General features: G+C 46.7%; 1 pseudogene; it reads left to right on the forward strand.

Annotated features, from left to right (window-relative positions):
* The first annotated feature begins 578 nt into the window (after positions 1–578).
* On the forward strand, positions 579–698 carry LOC136660808 (5S ribosomal RNA; annotated as a pseudogene).
* The last annotated feature ends 7,061 nt before the right edge of the window (positions 699–7,759 follow it).

Raw genomic sequence — 7,759 nt, forward strand, 5'->3', positions numbered from 1 at the left:
GATTGACATCCGTAATGTGCCCCCTGCGAAACTTTCCTCCGACGCCTGATTATTCTGGGAGCCCAGGCTCTCCAGTCATTGTTAATGATGTCAGTTGCCACTGCAGGGTGCCTTAGGCATTCTACCACAAGGTCACCAAAGGACATTTTGCTCCTCGCATCCATGTTTACGGCCAAATTTAAGCACAAATGCAATTACATCTGCTCACTATGCCTGTGCTTTCTTGGAGGCTTGCTAATAAAAACCCAATCAGTATTAAACCACAGAACGAAGCAGAGGGTGTTGAAGGGTTGGCCTACCACAATTGCAAGAGGGAATCTCTTGTTTTCAGACTCCGGTTCATTCCCAGCCCTCTCTTCCGTGCTCGCTTGTTTTACAGGACCTTTGGCATGTATGATCAACCACAACCCAAATCATTTAAGAACAAATTGTCCCCCAGTGGTTTCTGGGAGCATGCAGAGGCGTTCAAAGATATGAGCACAAAACTTGTAAATTGCAACTAAGCCAGCAGAAGAGTTTTTTTCAGAGGCTTGAGAGGAACGGGGGCTACTTAGAAGTCACCTGATGATACTGAAGACATTTGCAGCAACTGTTACCCTGCACATGCCCGATCTCGTCTGATCTCAGAAGCTAAGCAGGGTCAGGCCTGGTTAGTACTTGAATGGGAGACCGCCTGGGAATACCGGGTACTGTAGGCTTATACCATGATCTCGGAAGCTAAGCAGGGTCAGGCCTGGTTAGTACTTGGATGGGAGACCACCTGGGAATACCGGGTGCTGTAGGCTTCTACCATAGACTTTCGAGACTGACGGTTGCCAACCACCAGTTGCAGGGGTTGCACCTTTATGCCTTTGAGACCCTGGGAGACCCACTTGAGGACCTTTCCATATATCAGTGCCACAGTGCCTTCCTCCAACAGAGATAAGTTTGCCAGCTCCACTCTCCCAGGGAAACAGAGGTGTTCTTCTGTCATGCATATCCTGGTCATTTCTATATTATTGTAATGCGATATTATACGAATAGTGATTTTATGCTTCCATTTAAGCCATTTCTGCCCAGCGTTGCATATACGCAACAGGCACCAAATGTGTACACCTGTGAGATGGGGAAAAATGGGTTAATGCATCATTGCAGGGTGTATATCTAGACATTGCGCCCCTGTGTGATCTTTTTCCATAGAAGACATCCGAATAGAAGACATCAGAAGACAGCTGAATAGAACTGTCAAGCCCAGTTGGTTAATTTGTGGATGACCCAGCAAATGTGGGGTCAGCCACATCTGTGGTGGATCACCCATCCTGAGTGCCAGATGATTTAGCCATAAAAGCCCCACTCCAAGGGAAAATGGATGGCTCTGCTATTGGGAACATCCCTGTTATTGACCCCCATTGTCGAAGGAGTCCATGGAGGATCAGGGGTGCCTTGACCTACCTCCTGTCACCCCTGCAGGGCCTAGTCTGGCCATTACATAAGAACATAAGAACAGCCCCACTGAATCAGGCCATAGGCCCATCTAGTCCAGCTTCCTGTATCTCACAGCGGCCCACCAAATGCCCCAGGAAGCACACCAGATAACAAGAGACCTCATCCTGGTGCCCTCCCCTACATCTGGCATTCTGACTTAACCCAGTTCTAAAATCAGGAGGTTGCGGATACACATCATGGCTTGTACCCCATAATGGATTTTTCCTCCAGAAACTTGTCAAATCCCCTTTTAAAGGTGTCTAGGCTAGACGCCAGCACCACATCCTGTGGCAAGGAGTTCCACAGACCAACCACACGCTGAGTAAAGAAATATTTTCTTTTGTCTGTCCTAACCCTCCCAACACTCAATTTTAGTGGATGTCCCCTGGTTCTGGTATTATGTGAGAGTGTAAAGAGCATCTCCCTATCCACTCTGTCCATCCCCTGCATAATTTTGTATGTCTCAACCATGTCCCCCCTCAGGTGTCTCTTCTCTAGGCTGAAGAGGCCCAAACGCCTCCTAAGGAAGGTGCCCCAGCCCAGTAATCATCTTAGTCGCTCTCTTTTGCACCTTTTCCATTTCCACTATGTCTTTTTTGAGATGCGGCGACCAGAACTGGACACAATACTCCAGGTGTGGCCTTACCATTGATTTGTACAACGGCATTATTGTGTGATGGCTGAACTGCAGGTTGGAATCTCACTACTCCAACTTGAAACACTGGAGAATACCAGGCTAGCATACCCTCAACTAGCCTTCTGTGGGAGCTAACCTGGGGGAGCGGGGAAGAAGGCACCTGATCCCCCCTCCCTCCCGCTTGCTGTAGCAACTCAGAGCCATACCTGCACTGAGCTGGCCTCATCCAGGCATGATGACTCCACCACCTCACCCCAGAAGACCCCTTCTGCTCAACCCTCTTGTTTGGTCTGACTGGGGTTAGACAGCTCACCTGCAGCCTGCCCGTGGGCCTGCCCACTCTTGCCCTCCCCGACATGAAACACCTCCTTCCCGCTCTCCCCCACCTCCTCAAACCCCTGCACCAGGCCTCCCTCCTCAGATGGTGGCACGAAAGTGCTTTACAGCACTTTCAGGACACTGTTGGACCGGAACAATAAGCCTGCGATGGCCCAAGTCTGTTTCAGGATTGTGCCCTTAACTACTTTTCTTGGCTTGTACCAACTGCAAACAATCATGTGCAGCGGAGGCTGGTAAATGCACCGCATGATGGTGTTGCAACATGGAAAAGGGCACCTCCATGTTACATGGAGAGGAAGATAGCAAATCAACACATGAGACAGCAGCCCTGTGTGGTGGGTAGCATCTAGGTTCACACAACAGAGAAGCACAGGCAAAGGGTAGGCACATCATGTGCATGTCGTTTGCCATCCTATCTGTGCAACTTTTGGAGACATCCATAGCCGGTGAGGGCAACATTCAGGCTGCAGAAGTGTCTTATTTATCATTTGATGACTGTGACTTGTGACAAGTCGTGTTGATTTATGTTAATACAGATTGGTTCCTAATTATAGACTTTCCTGATTACTGGTGTATCTCGCATCGATTTAATCACAACACCAGCTTGAAATGTGTTATAAACATGAGCTACACAAACAACAACCAGATGGCCATGGGCATACATGCAAAACAGTCTGTGTGGCCTGAAGGGGCCACTTTGCCAGTGTCTTTTTTTTTCCCACTGGCATGGACTGCTGTAGATGCTGGGCCAAAGCAAAAGGAAGCTTGACTGAGACAGTGTCTGAGAGGGAATGCGTGGAGGAGAAAAGCCTCCTCACCCCAGTTGTCAATAGTCTGTTGTGATCTCTGCCTGAAACCTAATCAAACATACATATCCCCTTGATTGCCATGTACCCAGTGGTGGACCTGGTGCTGGGCAAAAGGGGCAAATGCCCTGGGCGTTGAACATGCGCGCCTCCAGGACTGCATGGGAAGCCTTACTGAGGCTCCCAATGTAATCAGGAACAGTATTTCCAGTCTTCCGGAACGATAGTTTAAGACTGTAGGGAAGTCTCAGAACACTTCCCTAGTCAATCCTGGAGTCCTGTGAGGCTTTGTTTTGCCAGTAAGTGGGGGGGGGGGGGACAGCGTGATGTGGGGGGGCTGGCACTGCGGGCCTTTACCCCAGGGTGCCTCGAGGACAGGTCCATTACTGCATGCACCAAAAGAACGAGTAGTTGCTTCTTGCACTGATTGTGTGCTCACAACTGGGAGTGTCTTCAACTAACCATGGTACCTCCACTTGAAGTGTCATTGTTATTTTGCTCTCCAAACCAAACACCCAATACTGATTGTTGGACTCAGGAAAGCCATCTCCATCACAACGGAGCTCTCTTGTTTAGCCCAGAGACACAGCTGTACCAGCTATCCTGAACAATTCAGCCTAGGACTATTTTTCTCTTCATTTGTTCTGGTGGGTCTAGGTGACCACTACAAGTCCCAGACATTGTACTCCCAGCCATTTCTGCACCTGGACCCAACTGGGCATTTAGTTGCCTTGCATTCAATCGGGACTTCCTCCTTGCAGGTTGGCACCTAGACAAGCAGCACTCCTGGCACTGCTTCGAGCACCTGCTGCAATGTAGCTAAAAGTTATGGAGAGAGTTGGGACATCTCAACATGGAACTGCTTCTTTTTGGAGGTGACTCCTTGGGAAGCGTCTCCTCAACTTTTCCCTAGTAAGTCCTCTCCTTCACAAGAGATATTTGTGAAGTGCCCTCTTGAACGGAGGTCCAGGCTTCTCTGTCCTGATCCTTGGATCTTTGTAGATAATTTTTGTCTTCTGGTCTTGAGTCTTCACCCACATTGCACACTAGAAGACTTTGCTTGGAACCCTTGGATCCACAGGTGGACATATCTACTTCATCCCTGATGCCTCTCTTCTTGTCTTCCTCCTCAGCACCAGCAAATGTGCAGTGCACCTTCTTCCCATTGTCTTCATCTCTTCCCTTGTGTTAAGTCTATTTTTAACTAGTCTGGGCAAGAGTCCAGAGCTCTGCCTCTAGGCTCACTTGAATCGGATTCTCTCAACTGCTTCACCAGGGCTCTTTTTAATTTCACATTTGGTCTGGCTCCTATCCCAGTTAGATTTTTGCATTTGGGTTATACTCCAGTCTCACTCAGACACTTGAAACACTAGTTAAGTGCTGCATGGCAGGGTGTAAACTTCCCCACTGCACATTTGGGTTGCAAGAAGCTCATCCTAGATCTGATGCTGTTCTTTCTTGCTCTCATCTCCTTATTTTAATAAATTGCAACCAGGTCTCTTCATTTTGGTCCATCTTTTCAGTTTCTCCATGGTTGTCTACAGGTTTCTGGCATAATCTGACAATATAGTTTTTTATTATTTTTCATTACTATGCACCTTGTCTCCAAGGAGCTCAGAGCAGTACACAGTGTGCCCCCCTTATCTAGGGGTTCGGCATCAGTGGATTTCAGTATCCATGGATGCCAAGCTTGCAGCTGGAGGCTTCAGAAGGCCTTCTGTATGTGGCCAAAAGCCACTTCCAATTCACGCCAGTGACTTCTGGTCATATCGGAGATGTTCTGAGACCCTCTAGCTATGAATTTCATTATCTATGGAATTCAGTATCTGCAGAGGGTCCTGGAACAGATCCCTGATGTGCTTGCTTGCTTCCAAGTAAACATGTACAGATTGTGATGCATGTTGTAACGATTGCAGCATGTTCAGGGCATGCCTGACTTGTTCTCGGCGAGGCCTGAAGACCCTTCTGTTTAAACAAGCCTTTTGAGTTCTCGGCCTTTTTAACATCTTTTCAACGTCTTTTAATTTCTTACAGGTCCGATTCTTTTATGACTTGCTACTCTATGCTCTTTTTACCTTTTTACTACTTTTTTATGATATGTGTTAATATCATAACTACTGTTATCATACTGTATATGTGAATATCTGTCACTGTTATATGATATGTGTTAATATCATATGTGACTACTGTTTTTATGATATGTGTTAATATGCTTTTATCTGTTTTTAAGTTATGTTTTTAATCTGTTTTAAGCTGTTGTAAGCCGCCTTGAGTCCCTTCGGGGAGAAAGGTGGGGTAAAAATAAAGTTGTTATTATTATTATTATTATTATTATTATTATTATTATTATTATTATTATTTCTCGGTGCTGCTAATTCTGAATGTTCTTGAATCCAGCCATTTACACACGTTTAAACGCCTTCATAGCCTACAGGAATGTTTTAAGTCAGGGGTGCTCAATAGGTGGATCACGATCTACCGGTAGATCGCGAGGCAAAATGAGTAGATCGCGGAGCCATGTCTCTCCAAACTGTTAATATGTCAGTTTCGTCTAGTGACTAGACGACATATTTAGATGACACTAAACTGACACTGAAACTGACACTTTAGCTGCTCTTCAGGCATGCAGCAACAAAACTGACAAAACTGACTAGACTCCAGCAGGGGCTCCATACATTAAAGGGGGTGTCTGTCAGACGCTTGCTTCCCCCCGGTAGATCTCCGGGCCTTGCTGGGTTTCAAAGTAGCTCTCGAGCCCAAAAAGTCTGAGCACCCCTGTTTTAAGTGTTGACACAATAACAGTAAAGATAGTCCAAGCAAGCATTTTATTCACAAATGCAGGTTATTTTTGTTCACCCCATCTGGGACTGGAGCATAAGAACATAAGAAGAGCCCCACTAGATCAGGCCATAGACCCATCTAGTCCAGCTTCTTGTATCTCACAGCGGCCCACCAAATGTCCCAGGGAGCACACCAGATAACAAGAGACCTGCATCCTGATGCCCTCCTTTGCATTGGCATTCTGACATAGCCCATTTCTAAAATCAGGAAGTTGCACATACACATCATGGCTTGTAACCCGTAATGGAATTTTCCTCCAGAAATTTGTCCAATCCCCTTTTAAAGGTGGCAGAAGTGGGAAGTTGGACAGCCTTTCAGCATGTGTTGATGTTGACATGTGTGACTCCTAGCCAAGCCCTGAACAAGAAGCATGCATGATAGATGAGCTGTCATACATTTTTTTTTTGCCCCTTTCAGTATGGCCCATGCTGTTCTGCAGGTCAACTTCAGCCACAAGATCCTTAAAAAAATAAAAAGAGGTTTTAATCAATGTCAGGGTCAACGTTTCAAAATGATTTGGTTTGGTTTTGCTAACTTTAGGAATCACAGTGTCTGCAAAGTGTCTCACAGCATCACGTTGACATGCAATCCCCCCCCCCCCGGTTAGAACACCCACAACAATGAAAAACTGCAACTCAGTTGGAGCTAATTCAGAGGCTGGTCCAGGCTGTTCTTCAAAATAGTCACATATGTTTCACCTCCTCACTTTGCAAGCTAAGGTAAGGGAGAAAATTGCATGCCCCAGTTCTTTGTTTGAAATGTGAGTAGTTTGGCTGTACTTGTCGTAAGAGGAGACTAAACAGCTACCAGGTAGATGGGACTCATCAGCCTGGGAAGGCAGCTCATCTGAGAGAAGGAAAGCTCTGATCCCAAACCTTCACTGCCTTGTGGCTACATCCAGTTATGGAAAAGGCTTCAGGAGTCAACCTCAAGGCAAAATCCAGAGCCGGAATCCCTGAGGCAGTTCATGGCTGAACACAGTCACGTTCTGGCAACTCCTGCGACGCTGCTGGAACCAACCGTATTGGCTTCTGCCTTTCCATTGGACCATTCCAGCGATGTGGAGAGGGGGGATTTGCTGCATGGGTAACAGCCTATCCTCCATACCTACTTTACCCAGGCTTCGCGCACTGGAGAGGACACTCTTTTCCAGAACCACCATTCAGAGCATGACACCATAGTCTTCCTAGACTGAAGGATGTGTGTTGGGAGGAAGGGTCAGTTGCAGAAAGAGGGAATTATACTTGGAGGGAATGTTCAAGCAACCCTTATAATTTATGAGCGGAACATAGATCCATTCATCCCTAATTTCTACTAGCAAGTTCTCACCTGCATCTTCTTTTCACCAGTGGCATTGCTGGGGGGGGCATTTGCTAGATTCAGGCCACACTGGGTGATGCACACATTGGGGTGACACCACTACTCACCAAAATCTTTTAAATCTTCATATTTTTGAATAATTTCATCATGTTATATATCAATCGATGTGTAATTTCATGCAGAATGCAATGAAGCAAACTGTGCTGAAGCATCTCCATTCTGTCAAAAGTTATAGCCCAAAACCAGCAGGGTGAGGGGTGATGGTACATCACTACTCCCATTGCCTGGGGTGTTGTCCCATGTTGCCCCACTCACTGCATGGAGGATGTCCATCATAGTGGGGAAATGCTGG

This window comes from Tiliqua scincoides, chromosome 9 (genome assembly GCF_035046505.1).
Source record: "Tiliqua scincoides isolate rTilSci1 chromosome 9, rTilSci1.hap2, whole genome shotgun sequence".
NCBI lineage: Eukaryota > Metazoa > Chordata > Lepidosauria > Squamata > Scincidae > Tiliqua > Tiliqua scincoides.